The sequence below is a fragment of the Cyrtonyx montezumae genome, unplaced genomic scaffold (assembly GCF_038088225.1).
Source record: "Cyrtonyx montezumae isolate F1298 unplaced genomic scaffold, pur_monq_1.0 scaffold_11, whole genome shotgun sequence".
NCBI classification, from domain to species: Eukaryota; Metazoa; Chordata; class Aves; order Galliformes; family Odontophoridae; genus Cyrtonyx; species Cyrtonyx montezumae.
Genome location: NW_027071837.1, coordinates 6048132 through 6067330, shown reverse-complemented (window position 1 = coordinate 6067330; position 19199 = coordinate 6048132).

The following is a 19199-nucleotide window of genomic DNA, read 5'->3' as shown; positions in this document are numbered from 1 at the left end:
ATTTATATATAAATATATTCACATTTCCCTAATAATTGATACTAAAATTACTTGCCTTACTAAGTGACATGTCTAATATAAGAAATACACATTTACTAATGGTGTGATAATAGAACATTAAAAAATTAGCAAAAGTTCGTGATCAGATAAGGACTGTGTATCTGTTGTATTAATATTTTTCAATAGTTTAGTAAAAAGAGCAACAAAATGTTAATTAAAGTTAATACAGAAATACCTGATCCAATTTGGAAATGGCTACCCACCTAGCAGCATGGAGATTATTGTCAAATCAAGAACAATAACATGTGACGTGATTAGTTCATAGCATTAATTTTGGCTCAGTTGATTGTTTAAGAAATACCGGAGAAGTGACAGTAACATTTTTATTTCCTTTGTTACTGGAAGCTTTCATTCAACAATAGACTACTAAGCAGTGCTTCTCAAGTGTTAGCAAACCTTTGTCCTTTTGCCACCTGAGGAAGAACGAAGAAAATTAACTCTATTACCTCTAATGGTAACACATATGTCACCTAGTAACTTCAAACAAATGAGCACATGAAGAACATCAAGGTTTAGATAGTTGTTCTTTTTAAGTATGACTTGTCTTCTATATCTTTGCCAAAATTTTTGAGAATGTCTGTGATCTTACAGCTTTACAAGCTGTATTATTAAAATCTATTTTCCAATGGCCAATTTACAGTATTTCACAAATTTACCAGCAAGGTTGTGCACTGAATTCACATATCCATGATCTCAGTTCTCTGTAACAGCTCTGGGGAACATTACAGCTGTTGTCACATCAGCAAAACAGATGGAACATTTTTTATTTCAAGAAAGATACTGAGCATGTAGTGCACTCATTTCCACACATCAAAGGTTCCCTTTAATGGACTCACTTCATTCTCATTTCCATAATTAATTTTGTCTATGTTTAATCTTACATCTCATATTTAGACTAACCCAAATAATAGTGGCTTCACCATTTCATCAAGACTGACATAGATAGAACTGATGAATCCAGAAGTTTCCACAAACAGTGGAAACTGCTTTCATCCAAAGGAAAATAATTCAGAAATAAACTCCAGTCCTCTTCCTTATTATTAATGTTACCTTTCCTGTGGATCAGAGTTATCATCAAACTTACAGCTATTGTCAACACCACTCCGCTCACTTTTTGAAATGTTTAACTCTTTAGTTGAATATCAAATTGAAAAATATAAGGTAATTTTTAATTATAAATAATTAGAAGGAGTAAGATTACTTCTTGTTAAAGATATCTTTCTTTCTGAGAGGAGGGAAGGGTTATATCTTTGGCTTCTGTTCATCTCACTTCCTATGCAAGTTCTCTCAAAAGTGCTGCTGCATTTTAACTGAGATCAGCATGAACTTAGAATACAGAATACAGGCTGAAAAAAACTACAAAATGTTGTTCTAGAAATTAAAAAAAATACATCTATTTCTGTACATAAAGTGTTTATTTTTTTTTCCTCTCTCAGGGATTTATGCAAATTGAATATCTATATTTTACATTTTTATGTAAATGTTAGATAACATCAGCTAACACTGTCTTCATCCTACCTTGTCTGTGACAACATTCTCAAAAGGTGCCATCGTCGTGCCTTTCTATAGGCTCATGCATCTTGAGTACTCTAAGGTATACCACTGACAACAGATAATCCTAATAATAATGAGCAAACACCTAATTACATAGCATAGCAATCAAAAATATAATTTTGCATATGAATCAGTACATGATTCATTGCGATAATTACTGCCTATTTTAACTCTAAAGCTATGGAATTCTCTAACTTTTCTTTGTGTTGTCCCAAATTTCCCAAAGGGCTAGTACATTTTGCACCACAAAAGCTAGTAAATGGCATCTAGACAGTGCTACTGATCTATGTTAAGTTTTAAAAAATAAATGCTTAGTTTTATACCTCACATGAGTCAGGCTCAACAAGCAAGGCTTTGTTAAGACTTTAAGTAGAATATATTAGGTTTTGGATATTGGAAGCTATAAGCAAGATAAATTGTTTCTCATGACATCTATTCCATTAATACACTTCCTTTTTTTTTCTTTCTTTTCCTTTGGTTAACTATACCAATATACATCATGTTGCATATTGCATTTTCTAGCTGAGTAGTAAAAGTGAGCATGAATAAAGCACTTTGGATGGGGAAATAGCTATCCTTCAGTATAGTTCAACATTTTTGTTGATTTTTATTAGTTTTGAATTGTTGCACGCAACAAATACACAAAACCTCTCACTCTTCCCTTCTGATTTCATAACTCATTGTACTAGAGTGATTGACAGTTTTCTAATGTGCTTATTTTTTCCATCATGTTGTTGGACACAGAACAAGCATCTCCCTCGCTTTTTTTTCACTGTCACCATAATGGAAATAGCAACTTGTATATTTCAATGATAAACGCTGTTTATTAAATATGGCTTGCTAAATTATTTAAAATAAGTTATCTTAAATTTGAATTAAGCAGGAAATATTTTTAAAAGTTCAGTGTGATTTTATAAGTGCCACTCTCTTTACTTTGAGCCTTGAAGTGCTGTTTTTCTTGGTGAAAGCAACATGTAGCTGTTGTCTATCACTAGTGAATGTTCCATAAAAACTGCTCAGTACACAATGCACCTCAGTGTTGATTACTTCAAAGAAGTACAAAAAGTTTTATGTGTATTTGTTTTCCTACTCAACTGCAAGTGGAAGTGCTGATTACTACATACAGTGCCACATATAATTGTTAGTTCAAATAAAATAAAATAAAATAAAATAAAATAAATATTTATTTGACATCCTCATTGTATTTTATTTTACCCTTTGTTACAATTGACAGAAGATAAACTTTTAAATTCTTAGGTCAATGCTTTAGATCCAACTTTTTCATGAATTAACATAAAGAAGTTAATATTTTAGTGATGCAGCTGTTTGGTTTTTTTTAATAGTTATTATTACAGCATACAATATTTTATATTTTGCTATGAAAATAAGATTTTTTAACCTTTCTAAAATAGAGGAGGGTGAATATATACTCTAAAATCATCCTAACAGCCTATATTTCATTCCTTGGGAAAGGATGCTTCTGCTGCAAACATATGCCAAAAGAAGAGCAGGATAAGCAAGAGAGCCAAGACCAATCATCACAATGTCTATACATCCTGGGGGAAGGGGTTGAACATCATACCAATTTTATACATTATATCAAACAATTATGAAAGTGAAAAGAAAACATCTTACACTTTCAACAATGGGAGATATTATTGTAATCACTTTTCTAGATATTAAGGAAATTTCTAACATATAAATGTTATACTACCTAGCACACAGCCTCAAAAAAAAAAAAAAAAAGACTTTGTATAGATACGGTACTTTTGAAGCTGTTATTTCTTCACACTTCACTCCATTTTTACAAAGTAGAAACATGTCCTGCTTTTTTAATGACTATCTAAGATTAGGAGAGACATCTGACCAGGAAAAGAAGATATGATCACAGAACATATGCAATGCTGGAAAAGAAAGCAGAGCTCCTGTGCAAAAATTAAACAAAGAAAATTGTAAATTTCCTATAACTTAAATTATAGCAAAAACAGAACAGGTAGACTACAGCAGCTTTGACACTAATAATCCAAACACCTATTCAGACAGGCACAGAAGTGAAACAAAAATTCCTCAGTGTGCTTGAGCAGGAGGAAGATCTTGCTCACATTAGGAATCTGAACGTGTTACTAGGCAAGGAGCTCTATCTGAGGTAGTATGAGAAATCAAAGATTTTAAGAACTTGCTCATTTTGAAGCGAAAATATTACAGGAAAAACAGAAAAGTTCCACATGATAATTTTCAAGTAGTTCCTGGTGCTGCCTTTTGCAGCAGTAGAAGCAAAACCAGTTTAAGAAGAGTTTATAGAGTATGGAAACTATTAGAAAAAGAACACTGATAAGTTCACAAGACAGTTAGTTTCTGAGTAAAATTTTATGTTTCTATCCAGTAACTCTTAATATTATTGCCAACTGGGATCCGGCCAATATTCCCCTACAAGATCTTCACCCTTCTATTTTATTTTATTTTTTTAAGCTAGCTCTGAAAATTGCAAATTAAATTTAAACAAGGCAAGCTGCTAGTAGTTACAGACACATTCTTAAATGCATTTGACAGAAGTTCACTGAAGCACACTGTAGAGCATCAACAATGCCTTTGAAGTTACTCTGATTATCATGTCCTCCTAGTAGAAGAGACAAATAATCTAAGGTTTGTTTAGAGGCATCTGAATGATAATCCCTAATGCATCAAAGAAGCAGGTGTTAAATGATACATGTAAGTAAATTAGACATGAGAAATTCTATTAGAACACTAAAAACATTTATTATCAGCACAAAAATAGTAGTTAAAAGGTCAGCATTTTCTCTTTGTGTTTTTTCCTTTTATCTTGATTGCCCTTAATTCACCATTAGGTATGGAACAATGCAATTAGGATGCCAATTAAATGTCATTTCAGTACAGATTTCAGTAATAAACCTGGATCCTGTAGAACAAAACAAAAACTCACAAAAATAAGATAAAAAAAAAGCCACCAATACTTAAAAAAACCAAACAATTAGCTTTTGTCCTTTTCCACCTTCTTTTGTCATAAAGTAGTATTAACCCACATTTTGCATCTGCAATGTTAACCAAGACACAGTTAACCATTAGGGAAAGATGTTGTTTTTATTTCTATCTTTTACTTTTATATTCTTCTTGGGATTGGATCCAAACTGTCTCATTCGGTGCTTTCACAGTGTCTCCTACACTGGTGAGTGGACTGTAAGTTTCAAGGATGCAACCTATCTCTGCTGGGTGAAGGCATAGAATCATAGAATCACTGAATCACAGAATCGACCTCCAAGATCATCCAGTTAAACCGTCCATCTATCACCAATATTTCCCACTAAACCATGTCCCTCAGTACAGCATGTAAACATCTGAGCTGTCCTCTCCTTTAACTACCCCCCTGTTTTTTATGGAGTCACTGTATATCTCTCCACTCATCAGGACACTGTCCATATGAATTAATTTCCCCTCATAATCGCTTCATAAACTGTCTTGAGAAAATGCACTTCAGAGGATTCTGGTGCCGCATATACTGAAGCAAGAAACCTTACTGCAAGACAGAATTATTTGTTTTCTGTTTCCCTGAAACCCAAGATGACAGGTAATTTTCTTAAAGGAAAATAAAAAGACTCTACACAGGGCACTCTTAGGTGAATAGACTGAAGTTAATCTGACATAACATCCTTTGTAAAGATCTAAGAAATGAAATCCCAATTCTACTCTTAAACATACAAACAGCTGCATAAGAACTCTGTGCTGACCTAACCACTTCTGTTGATGGCAATGAGAATACAATTAATGTTTTGCAGAATGTGCTGAAGAATGCTAACTCACATTTTTAGGAAAAAATCACTTTGTCTATGAAATATGTACAGCATGCTACATATAAATAGAACAAGCAGTTTGGAAATCAGCAACAATCTAGTGAATATTCATATCTGCTGTGTAATTTCTTTAATAATGTCTATAATTGATATGGTTTTAAAAATCTGTTCATATATGAACTGCAAGAGTCAAGAAAAGAGTAGATTTGTTTAGAGTTCTCTATTTACACAATATCAAAAAGCAAAAGGGAAATTTTCTCCAAATTCTGTTCTTACTGAGGGTGATAGAGAAAAAATATGTATTTTAAATTTATGTTCAGAGCATCAGGTTAATGAAATTGAATACAAAGTGAACCTAAATCATAAGACTGACTAACTAAATGTAAACTGTTACTATGATTATGATTTTGGACTGCAAATGATGCATTATCTCATCCAGACATAGGTGAAACTACTGCCTGATTCAGTAGGAGTTCATGAAAAAGAACCTCTGTGTGGTTCAGCACTCACTGATGCAGACCATTACAAGAGTACCCATCAGTACAAAAATGTTTTCTGTGTTTTTCCTTTGAGTGTTTTTTTTTTTTTTTTTGTATTGCATATCTTGAGTTGTACTTTTATTCTTTACTTCACTTAACATGAAGATGCCTGGAAGCAGTATAATATTTTCTCATTCTTATTCTACTGTCAACAGCATCACTATGACCTTATCAGACAAATTTATGTTGACAAATTTCTCAAACTGTGTGTTCTCTTGTGAGTTACTATAATGTGCATCTTTATAATATCTGATGGAATATACATGTGTGAGCAATTTTTTAATTATAAATTTTGTCCCATAGTAACAGTCTATAGAAAAAATGGAAGGAGGTCCCTGGACACATAAATCTGTACTGTACTTTATGAATAATAACAATACATTAATATTAATACTTCTATTTCATTCATATTTCAAGATTACAACTATGAAGCTTGATTAAGGTTACAATTTTCTGATGCATGACACTAAAACTGCAGTATTTTTTTCAAGTTGAAAACATGAGGGGCTTCTCCTTATAGTACCATACTACTGCAAGGCAGACACTGCTGATTTTGTGAATGAATGAAGAAAGGAATTATGTAATCACAAAACACTTCTGTTGAAAGAGAGCTTCTGGTGTCACCAGAGATCCACAAAGCTTCCAGGTGATGGAACTCACCCGATTATTTCAGTAGTGTTTTGTTACACAAGAAAAAGGGGAAAAAAATGTGATATACAATGAGATCTTCCAAATCCAGAAATAATCTTTGCTTTTAGATATTTTTTCTTGATATCTTTTTTAAGTTTTCATTAGTAGAATCCCTAAAGTTACTCTGGGAAGATGTCGTGAAGGGGAAACTACAGGTTAAAGAAACCAAGCTTAACAGTTCATATAGTATGTTTTTCTGTTGTTGCTTTTTTTCCACGTGGAAATCTATGACCAAAGAAACATCTCTTTGGTGACTCTGCAAAGATTAATAAGAGTGTATTACCTTGTAAAGAGGATCATAATCGCTTGTGATACTGGGTTTAACTGGCATCATTACCTTTGTAGAAGGAAGGAGTCAAACTGCTGTAGTAGTAAAAATGACCATTATGACAGATGTTTCACTTTGCACATAAAAGTGCAAGAGAAAGAGAACTCTTTTGATGTGTCTCAGCATAGATCTTGTCCCCTCATCTTCTAGGTACTACTGGTGGAAAAAGACTGAGATTAAGGAGACAATAACATTTCTTCTTGCTTTGACAGTTGAGGGAATAGATTTCTTTGGTGAGGAAGTAATAGAGAGGATTTGGAAAAAAAAAAATCTAGCCACATGGCATTTCTTAGAGCTCCCTCAGCTTCTGCGGCATGAAGTTACCCATCCATTATCAGACAACACTTTAACTACAGCTCCAAATTGTTCAGGGTGGAGATTATTCACATGTCAGCTGGGACTTGGATTCAGTGTAGGCTGCTCAGCCATCCTGGCAAAACATTTTTCGTGAATCACTTGGGAGATGTCTTGACTATGGCCTGTCAATTTTGATAAAGGAATCGGAAAAGGATGTGTTCTTCAAAATATTTCTTCAGAGAGGCTTTTATATATTAATATGTTTAAATTCTTATGGTTTGGGAAAAAAAAGGCCAATGGGAAATGGAAGTTATTTAACTTCTACAGAACTTTTAGATGTAATATGTAAATTGATCAAGACCATGCAAACGTGAATGTCATATTGAGGAAAGGATCCCAGCAGCTCTATAACAGAGCCCAGTACTGGCAAAAAGACTCTGCTTGCCTCTCGTACCATGGCTGGGTTATGCCCTGTGACTAACAAGCATCTTTATTATGCACCAAATTTAACTTGATAATTTCTGTACCAGAAACTGAAGAAGACATATGACTCCCACAAAAGATTTATTAATGTTATAACAACTTTTCTCTTACTAACATTAATCTTCCTAGTGTCCATTATTGATTTAGGTACAAAAGATGGTGAAATTAATCAACTTCTTCAAATTATGCCCATAAGCAATAACTAGGGGAAGAAAAGTCATTTACATTTTAATGCAGAATCATGTGGAAAATATTTTAACAAGACAGCAAAGTGCAGTAAGTTGAATTCAGAGATGTTCAAAGAAACAAGCAAAAAATCCTCAAAATCAAAACTTTTGATTTGATCTGAAGAATGAATCTAAATGTACAAATTATTCTCCACCTGGATTTCTGTCTCTCAATATTTTGGTTTCATTGCTGAGCAAGTTGCCAGGGCATATATTTCCCATTAAATGCTTGTGCTGCTCTTCTGTGAAACTGACCTAAAATTACATTGAATAATACTTTATCCATAGCAAGACATGTCAGCCTAGACTACAGTGAGCACTAGAAACAGCCATAAGAGCACAGGTAAGTTCTCATGAGAACTCATGAGAGGTGGAGCAACATTTCACTTCTACTTCAGAGCAACATTGTTTCTTCATAAGTATATTTTTGTATATCACATATACCTTTCATATTTTTTCTATAAATAAAAATAAGACATGGTGTCAAGTATTCATTCTTAATATTTCCCGTTGGATTGAAATATATTGTGTATCTCAGCTCAAACTGACTGGATCTGTGTTCATAACTATGGTTTTCACTCATAAAATATTCGTAGTTGGGAAGTGCTTAAAACAAACCATTTGAAACATAGAATTGTTTTTCATTTATCTAATCCTAGACTGAAAAGCATAATACTATACTGCACATTCTACTTCGGAGTCAGCTTGGACAGTCATGAAAAATGAGAATATTGTGCTTTCTCCAGTACCTGAACATTGGCATGCTCTGAACTAAAGCTCTTTGGGCTTAACCACCACTCTGGTTTGAGATCACAGTTCCACAATACTGTGTTTTTTTCAACAAGTGTACAAGTAAAGACAGGGTATGTGCAAATGCCTGCCCTTCAAAACATTTGAATAATTATGAGACAGGTTTACCACTGTTGTAGAGGCACAGAGGAAAAAGCAAATGACAAAGTCATTCTAAATAGGCATACACGTTATATATATGGGCCCAATAGCTTTTAGAATGTCAAACCTAAATACTACACACTTATATAGTACGAGCCACTCAAGATGCTCCAGCTGAACACAGTGGCCAAAGAACTCATACATACCTTTTTAAGGGAATAAGAATCCATAGAACAAACTTACAGTCCTACAGAAGTAAATGGCTTTTGATATTGAATCTTTCAAGGACTGAACACATTACTGATAGCAGGCCATTCCCCTGCAGTAATAGAAGATTATAATGTCTGTGATAATGTCAGAGGGCTAGATGTGCAGCATTAACCAACGCAGCAGCCAACTGTAACGTATGATGCTGTTCAACTCATTTTCAAGACTTATTCACTTCACAACAGCCTTCGATAAACTGCAAATCCAGCTTAGCAGCCAAGCTGAGCAATCAATCATTCAGAAACAAGGTTCAGAGCAGTCCTGGTGAACACACAGAAGGCAATTAGATGCCACCATTTGTGAAATAATATTGGTGGGAATTCTTCTCCCTCATCTGATTTATTTCTGTCAATCTGTGGTTTAGATTCTGTGTCATGATTAACTCCTTTGTCCTGAGACGCCATATAAATGTAACACTGGCATTATTAAATGCTTCTGAAGGTAATTCTGAACCTCACAATTGCTATGGAAATTGATTAAAGAGAGTCAGCTAGCACTGCTAATTTGCAACTAGCTATTTTTAATGACAGGCTGATAAAATGAAATGCTAAGCTTGAGAATAAAACTCAGTTTATATAATACGTTAACTTGAATAGAACACATTTGCATAAACATTTGTAGGATAATATGAGTCCTTGGACAGTTCAGAATACTCAGACTGGCTGGTTTGGAAGAGAGGCTAGACAAAAAAGATAGTGACTACAGCAGCAAATTACAATGTCAAATGTATCCATCAGAAAGAAGTTTGCAAATAGTTTAACTTGTTTGTCAGGTTTTATAAATAAGTTTTTGACTTGTATTCTGCTTCAGTATCAGCAGCTAAATTCACTGGAGAGAGTTCGAATAACTAATAAAGATTATATTTTTGGATAAAAAAGTAAGCAAGTTTGGGCACATTATTCCAACATGAAGTAAGAAGGTATGCAGTGGTTTCCAAATGCAATATCTGAAAGACAGAAAATCCACACGTGGAAGATTATTTCTTTAAAAGAAATAAAGTGTTTCATGAATATCAGGATGATATTAAATAGAAACATTTGATAAGAGAAGCTTGAAGAATCATTTTTTCTTTCCAGAGAGAGAGATTAAAGTACGTGAACGAATCAAAAACCTCTGTATGTATTAAAAAGCTTCTTCAGAACAGAAAGTAGCATCCACGAATCCAGTATCCTAGTATTTCTTTTAGGAATATCTATAAGGTCAGTAGAAGTAATGGCAGCTACTAGAAACAGGAATCAAGTTCTAAAACAAGTAGGAAGTAATTTGATTCTCACTCCAGGGAAGCATTTTCTCCATTAATGTAGGAGCTAAATGAAACAATAATGAACATAGAACTAATTTTAACAAACTTTTTCTGAAGTCAAAATTTAATTTTCACTTACGTCATTCTCTTTGGCTTTTCAAAAGTGCTTTATTCTTCTTTTCCAATATTCTCCTGTAGTTTTGGGGTTTTTTTAAGCATAAAATCTGTATGATTTATAAGATTTTTTCATTCTATTTTTGTTTTGTTGTTGTCCTAGAAATTATTCACAATATATTACATGGATAGAAGAAAGTGATAATTAGAAAAGAAAATTAAAAAGAAAATTAGAAATCCTAACATAATTTAGAACTTTTGTGTGTTTGTGTGTGTGTGTATCTAAAATCAACAACGGAACTTCAATGTATATAACAAATGGAAGGTAAATCTTCCTCAAAAGAGCATTAGTTTCTTCAAGAACTTTGCCTAAGAATGGATCATCCATATAGATGATATCTAAAGATGATAGATAAAGTCAGAATTTGAGGATGCATTTTCATGTCTGTGGAAGAGAGTACTGGGGGTCATTATTGTTTTGATTGTTTGCCAAGATCTTAAAAAAAAAAGAATTCCTGTGAAGTGATTTTCAAATGTAGCTTAAATCAATGCAAAAGTGGATACCAGAAGACTATAGCCCATTAGAATTACATCGTACTAAGCATGTGTTACATTTGTGGTAATGTATTCATCATTGCAAAAGAAAATAATTTTCAACACTAATATGTAGTCAAATAAATTTATAATCTATCTTAAACCACTGGCATCCTCTGACTAAGTAAGGTGCTCAGTCTACCAAGAAGATAGTTTTTCATCTGCATATTGCTCTTTTAAAAGACTGACGGCGTAGAGATCTCCAGAATCTATCAACCTCATTACTGCCAGTAAAATCTGGGCTACAATTCAAGACCACGGTGTTTAATACACTCCAAACTAAAGTCAAAATAAACCAGTATTAAATTCAGGGCAACACTTAATTATCTATCCAGGTATAACTACATAAATGTAACTCAACAGTCACAGGGAAAAAAAAAAAAAACAACACCTCCATGATTTACACATAATGAAAAAGAGAAAATTAGTGGCAGTTTCCTAAGAACATAATAATGGTACATTGTCATTTGACTCCTGCTGTCTAAATATGATGTTTATTAGTTTCATAGACATAAATATATTTTTACTTCAGAATTGAAATAAAGAAAAGGCTCACTAGACTGTAGGAACAGAATAAGGAATAAAGTGTATATATCAATCAATGAACACTCAGTCTGAGGAACTATCCATTACAAATAACAAGAGTCATTGCTGGGGTGTATCACATCTACTACTGTAATATCCTTTTCTTGCTCTCTCAGTGTGAGGTCATTTATTTTCTCCCAATAGCCATTTGTGATTCATATATGAATTGGAAAATTTAAAACATTTGTATAGATATTTTTTCACTAACCATGTAAAAATAAGACAATTGACTTCTGTTTGATTGATAGGAACACAAAAAAAACACCAAAAAAACTAAAAAATATCGGAATAGGAATAATCTGCATTTTTTATGGGATGGAAAAAGTGACATTCCCTTAGCACAGAACCAAGCAATACACTGAAGCACTAAAGTTCATACACATGCACACACATATCAGATTTGCAGGCCTCGTCAAATAGCTTGCTTCTGGCTATCTTCAGTCTTGTGAAATTTTCACATTAATTTTAGGAGGCAGGAATTATCCCACTTTTCAACAAAAAATCCTTGGGGGATTTAAATCATGCTTGAAAATAAATAATTAATGCACTGGACACTATTAATTAGCAAACCTCAGAAACATCTAGAGTTGTAGATCCTGAAAAGTTTTTCTAAACCTGTCAAGCCTTTAATAATAAATAGAGTGGAAACGGCCAATTAAAATAGTTAAATAACAACTGTTATAAACACTGGAAAGTGCTATTATTTCTTTTCTCTTGATATCTGAAAGAAATACATTAACTCTGGTTCTTTAGCCCTCACACTTCACTAACATCAATGTTATTTTGCACTTAAGGAAATCTCCTTTTGACCTAGACCTATGGAACCAAAGGCAATACCTTACCATGGCAAAGTTGAAAATTTTCTTCAGATACTGGAAATATATATGTTTACACAAATAAAAGTTTGTTAAAATAGCACCTGAGGGAGAAGATTTATGACAATCTATATTTACATCTCCAATTCTGAATATCACAGGTCTATAGTTAAACAGGTCTTAATACAGTAAACAAGGAATTCTTGATGGCTTTAAGAAGGAATTTAATTGATTTATTTTCCAATTCTAATAAAAACTCTCATTGTAGTGCTGGAAATAATAAAATGAAAAAAAAAAAAAACCCACAACAATTGGATATAGTGAGCATGAATTTTCTAAGGGGCAATCATACTTAACCAAGCTGGTGGGAAGGCTGGCTCAGTGGATGAGTGGATAGCAGCAGGTAATGTGTATCGTGACATTAGAAAGGCTTTCTATGTTTTCTATCACAGCAGACAAGCTGATAAGGCATGGACCAGATATGTAGACAGTGTAGCGGACTGAAAACTGACTGAACTGCTGGCCTCGAAGGTTATGATCAGCAGCACAGGGTCCAGCTGAAGGCTCCACTATTATATTCACGGAAAATAATAACCGTAGTGTGATCTCAACAGAAGAGGGGAAGATGTAAAATCAGACAGTAGTGCTATCTCTTTTCTTCATTCTCCTAAGAAATAATAAAAGAAGAAAACTATACAAAGTGGACTGCTATGGCATTTGAGGCTTCTTGAAAATTTTCATCTTCAATTGGCCAAGATTGATACAGCTTATACACTACTCTGGTGTTACACAGAGCATCTACTTGTCAGGCTAGAAAAATTGCAGTGCACTGAGCTATAATGATGTAGCACTACCAGTTCATTTATTCATGAACTGCAGAGGAAAATAGGCACATGGAATGTATATAAATTTTCAGTTCAAATGTTACAGTAATCAAGGGACAGCTTTAAGTTTTTTCCCTCTTTTTCTCTCCTTCCCACCTCTGCCCCAGGAATGTTTGCATGGCATCTAATGAGCATACCCCTTAGCCCCTTTCTTTTGAAATAAAGCATCCTTGTGTTGCTTGGGGCTCATACTCAGCGTGATGTGCACTAGATACCAAATCGGCCTAAAAGTTTTGAAATAAGTACATTCGATTTTCTGCTTTTTGCTTTTTCCAAATAGACTTCAACTTTTTTATGTAACTGTATTCTCATTGGCTACTCCTGTACTGTGTGTGGTCAAGCGAGAAAAACAATCTTGCATAGCAGAGTATTTCACTGAATGATGCAGGCTGAAGATAAAATAGAATTTTTGGCAATGATCAGAGAAGTAATTCTATCTAGTCAGGTAGTGCAGCCCAAAGAGCATTTATGCTTCCTTTGCTCCACTGACAATACTAGAAAAGTATAAATATCTTGTTTGTGCAAGAAAAAAATGTCTATCTTTGAGATGCAAATATCACAAGTAACAGAGCAAATTATGTGCTGGCCAATTAATTATAAGAGCAGTCTGAAGCCTGTTCCTGTCCTTAGATCCAGCTGCACTGTTGCCTACTAAATCCAAATACCTTTGAGACAGGAGATGTCAAGGAACATCTATGGGAACTGTAGACCAGGAGGTCTTCCTTACCAGGGTGAAATGATGGATGACATAGAGGTGGCAAGATGTCTAGTCTAGAAGCCCACGTAAACTGTTTTGCCTCAAACAAGCCTCAAGTACACTATTAACACTGATTTGTTTTGATGCTTGCTGAATGTTGCCAATAAAGGAACATCAAGTTATTCTTAGGTATAATATATTTTGTTCATAGTAAGTTTATCCTAGAATACAACGGGTTCTTTCTAATCCAGATAAATTACTAATGTAGGTATGATTTGCTTTTTTGAATACACGCAATTTCAAATACATAGAAATTTATAACCCTTAATATAAAGTATGGCTACTGATTGCATTCAGGACATTTTAAAACTGCCTAACCAACATCTGATTTGTTAAGTTACCTTAAAAAATTCTTTAAGTTCTGATAAAAATGTTCAAGTCTTTGTGATAGCACCGATATATGTTTTATTCTAGAATATTGCTGAGTAGTTTATTATTGAATAGTGCTGTGTATCAACAAAAGTTTAATTCTGTGGTTTTCTGAATGTGATATTATGAATTAGAACAAGAAACTTGTGTTATTTTCTTATTAAACACTGGTTAATTAGTAAATTTAATTGAAGGCTAAGAATTACACTGAAAGAAATTTCTACCAAAGATCTAATGCACTGAAAAACCTATGACTAGTTAAACCACCAAAAACTCCCAGTCAAGCTAGATTTTCAATAAACACAAAGCCTTCAAACATGAGGTATTGAGACCTAGTTATTATGAAATAAAAAATTATCTATCCACAAAACTAACAGTGACTTCAGAAAAAAAAATGAAAGATACAGTACATAACTCTAGACTTGTAATGAAATTTAGTACAGATGAAGGAGAAACAGGCAGAAAACACTCAGATTACTGCTCCTCTATACATCTTAGAGTAACAAATTAAAATTTCATTTATAGTGTTTTATACAGATATCTTACCATTTTTTGTTTAATATATTAACTGTCAAAATAAATTATTGAGACAGCTCCTCAAACTAAGAAATCTAAAACAAACTGCTATGAAGTGTGATCAGTATTCACCTATTTTTCCTTTACAGTAACATTTTTTACTGCAGCTACTAAATTGTTATCATATTGCTTTTATGCTTTCCACTGTCCATCTCATGCGAAAACATGCACAAAGATGGAGAAGACAGAAATCACGAAAAGTTCTGGTGCAGTTGACATCTGATCTGAATTCTGATTACCACCTGCTGTATCGTTTAACTAGAAACAAGACCTAAAATCTCTCTAGAGAATATAGGACTGTGATTTAGCTAACTGACATCTGGATGCTCTACATAAATATAGCTGAAAGAACATTTTCCTGGCAGTTACAAGCCTGACTGATAAAGTAAGCAGTTTGAGCACTAAGGCTTCAGGTGGCTCATTACATCTCTATTGACAACTCAAATATTTTTTCGCTACATCTCAAACCAGTTTGTACATAAATTCTCTGCACCATGCACAGCCAAGTTCTGTACTTTGTGCAATCAAATTCTGCCACCAACTTAGTAGGACAGGTCTCATCTTCCTTGGAAAACACTGTCAGAATACACACACATAGCACAATGCAAATGCAGATAACAGAGGGGACAGAAATGCTCTGTACGTATACAGTCCAACTTGCAAAAAATTGTATTTTGTAAGAGGGATTCTACAGTTCATCCTCTATTCCATTAATTTGCAAAGATTACAACATATCGAAATAAGTATCAACAAATTTCACTGTCATCAAAGAGCAGCACAAATCACTGGAAATTTAAAGCTGTGCAAAAGTGCAAAACACTGAAACATCCTGTATGTTCTTATTGAAGGCTCCTTGTCACAATGATTGTCAAACATCTGTGAAGAAGAAACACTGGGCAGGTCATCTGCACTCGACAAATGAGGAACACACGTCAAAGAAATTCAACATGGAGAAAACGCTTTCAAAACATCACAGGTCTTGCTAGGAAAAGAGATGGGACAAAAGAAAGGAATTCTCAGGACATAAATCTGCTCATGCAAAACTAAAGAGTAGATTTACACCAAGGGCCTTTAGAATGATAAAATGATGTACTGCTACATTACAAGGACTGCTCCAAAAGTAATGCCTCCTACTCTATTATGTTAGTCAATAAGATGAAAGACAGATGTATGGCAGCAGAGGCTGTACTTTCCCATCGGTATTCTGTTACATTTTGTTGCCACGTGACAGATGTCAGCAGAGGGATAGTCTGACAACGTGGTGTCCGACATGGAAGTGCATATGAAGCAAGGGTGTGTAACTGAATTCCTCCATGTGGAAAGAATTGCAACCACTGACATTCATCAGCACCTGCTAAACATTTATGGAGATAAAACAGTGGATGTCAGCACAGTGAGGTAGTGGGTGGTGCATTTCAGCAGTAGCAACAGCGACATGAAAGACAACCCACATTCTGAATGGTCATACACAGTTGTCACACCATGAAATGAAGAGCATCTTGTAAAGTTGAAGAGCTTATCCATGTGAATTAGGAGATTATAACAATGGAACTGCATGCAGAGCTGAATATCAGCTTCAATATATTAGAAACCATCATGGCAGTTTTAGAATATCAGAAAGTTTGCACGTTTGGTCCCATGAATGCTCACACACCAATAGAAAGAACACCGTGTGCAAGTTTGTCAGGACCTATTGAAACAGTATGAGATTGAGGATGAAAGTTTCCTGGATCATAACTTCTTTGCTGGTGACAAGATCTGGTGTCACCACTATGAGCTGGAGTCAAAATGGCAGTCCATGGAGTGGCAACATATGAATTCCCCAAGAAAAACTTCAAAACACAGTCCTCAGCATAGTGATGTACACTGCCTTTTGGAATAGGAAATGGGCGATCTTTCTGCATTCCCTGAAACCTGGACAATCCATCAACTCTGATGGCTACATCACAGTGTCAAACCCCATAATAGTCTGAAGACTGTGGAGCACACTGCCAATCTTGTCTGGGCTGGCCTACCACACCCAGCATACAGCATGGTTTTGGCACCTTCTGGCTTTCATCTTTCTGGGCTGTTGAAAGATGGACTGAGTGAGCAACATTTTCCTAGCAATGATGCCATCAAATGTAGCAGCTGTGAAATAGTGGGTCACCTCTGCTGGTGCAGATTTTTAGCAGCATGCAGGCTCTTGGTTCATCACTGGCAAAAATACATAGCTAAAGATCATGACTATGTAGAAAAATAGTGTTTTGTAGCTGCAAATTTGCTCTATCAAATAGTGCTATAGTGTTTTTGTGCCTATTGTAGTTTCCAGGGAAATAAATAGAAGGCATTCCCTTTGGAGGAACCTATGTACCAAAAAATATTATTATGATAAAGATACTAGGAACTACCATTTCTTTGGTACAAGTGAAATTCCTTTTTCATAATAGACTCAAATAGCTTTAGGATAAACTGTCTCATTTTCCAAATTACATACAAAAGATAAATGAAATAAATGAAATTTACCCTCTCAAATAAAAATAAAAATAAAAACAAATAAAAAAAACAGTTAAAAGCATTTTGGAATCAGTAGCAACTGCAGAATCTGCACTCCGGAAAGCCGTTACCTAGATTTTATAAAATTAAGAGATACATTCAGGAGCTTTAATATGATAATGCATTAATATAATAGTGCATTGTGTCTCAATATCACTACAGTACAACTTTTAAAATGCAAAACAAAATTAAGTTGCAACATGACCTGATTCAATCTAATTTGTAAAATCCTATTTAGACAAGTTTGCAAACTCTTTTCTGCCAGCATCAGCTGTTCTATTTGCCAGTTAGTAACAACATAACCACTTCTGCAAGAAAAGGTGAAGCCACGGGCACCACTGTGGTGCAGAGAACTTTTACTGCCTCTGCTAATTGTGTGCTTTCAGAAAAGAACTGCTTAAATAGATGGGAGGTAGAATTTTTTGATAGAAGAGTTACGAATAAATTGAAAATGAGTAAAATGCAGCAATCCTCCAATTTCCACACAGGCTTCCAAAATTTTTACTGTCATAATTATTTTCCTGCTTCTAAGTGACCAATCCATTTGATTGTACGCCTAGCCTGCAAAGCCAGTTTGCATCTCGTTGCAAGAGCAGGCAACAGTACTTGGGAGCAGCTGAAATTTTTTCTGCAGAGAGTCCATAGAGGTGAATAAAACCAAAAATCTTTATTTTTCTGATTGCAGCTGCTCCTAAGAGGTTTTCTCAAGTTTGGTTAAAATGATAAAGGGTCAGTTTAGTTTAGTTTACTCTATAGATTGATTATTTATCTCCTCTAGATACAAAACTGCTTACAATTTTGTCTTCTGCAGATCACTGCTTCTTACAGTTACAGAAGATAACAAAAATTGCCTGTGTAAAAAAAAAAAACCTCACATTTGTGTCAGAAGTGTAAAAAAGATCGATTTTTTGCCTTGATACTGCAGAATAGTTCCACAAACTTCAGCAGAGCCAAGATGGCAATAAGAAAAGCATTTCATGTAACTGCCCTCCAGACAGCAGAAAGCCTCATGTGTCTCAGAAACTGCAGCACCCTCCTCTGTGTTTCAGTAACTGTTCAGTCTTGCAGTGAAACAGGTAGGAGAACTACTACATCAAAATTGCCTTAAAAATAAATAAATAAACAAATAAACACAAAACAACTCACTGGTTAATCCAAATGAATTCCTTGACTAAGGACGAACTCCAGGACCAGCATATGATAAGTGGTGTTGGTGTAGGAAGAGCCACCTATGGCTGGATGTGGCAGTACAGATGTTAGCAGTAGCTTTCAGCATTTCCCATACTACACCTCCTGGTGGATCCCCTGAGGCGTCTGAGAAGATGAAAGGACTTGCTGATGTCAAAAGGGGCGATCCTGATGTTCTCATCTTCACTGGCACTGGTTGCATGCTCATCTGACCTCTGAGAGAAATGGTTCAGCTTTCTGCCAGCAAAATAACATTGAGGAAAAAAAAAGTGACAAGCAGTGGAGCTGTCACAAGAGAAGCAGGAAGAGTGCCTGGACTACAGGATGAGGGAGATGAGGCCCAGTAGGAAGCAGCAAGCTGTTAGATGAACTCCAAGGTGTCATGAAACTTCATGCT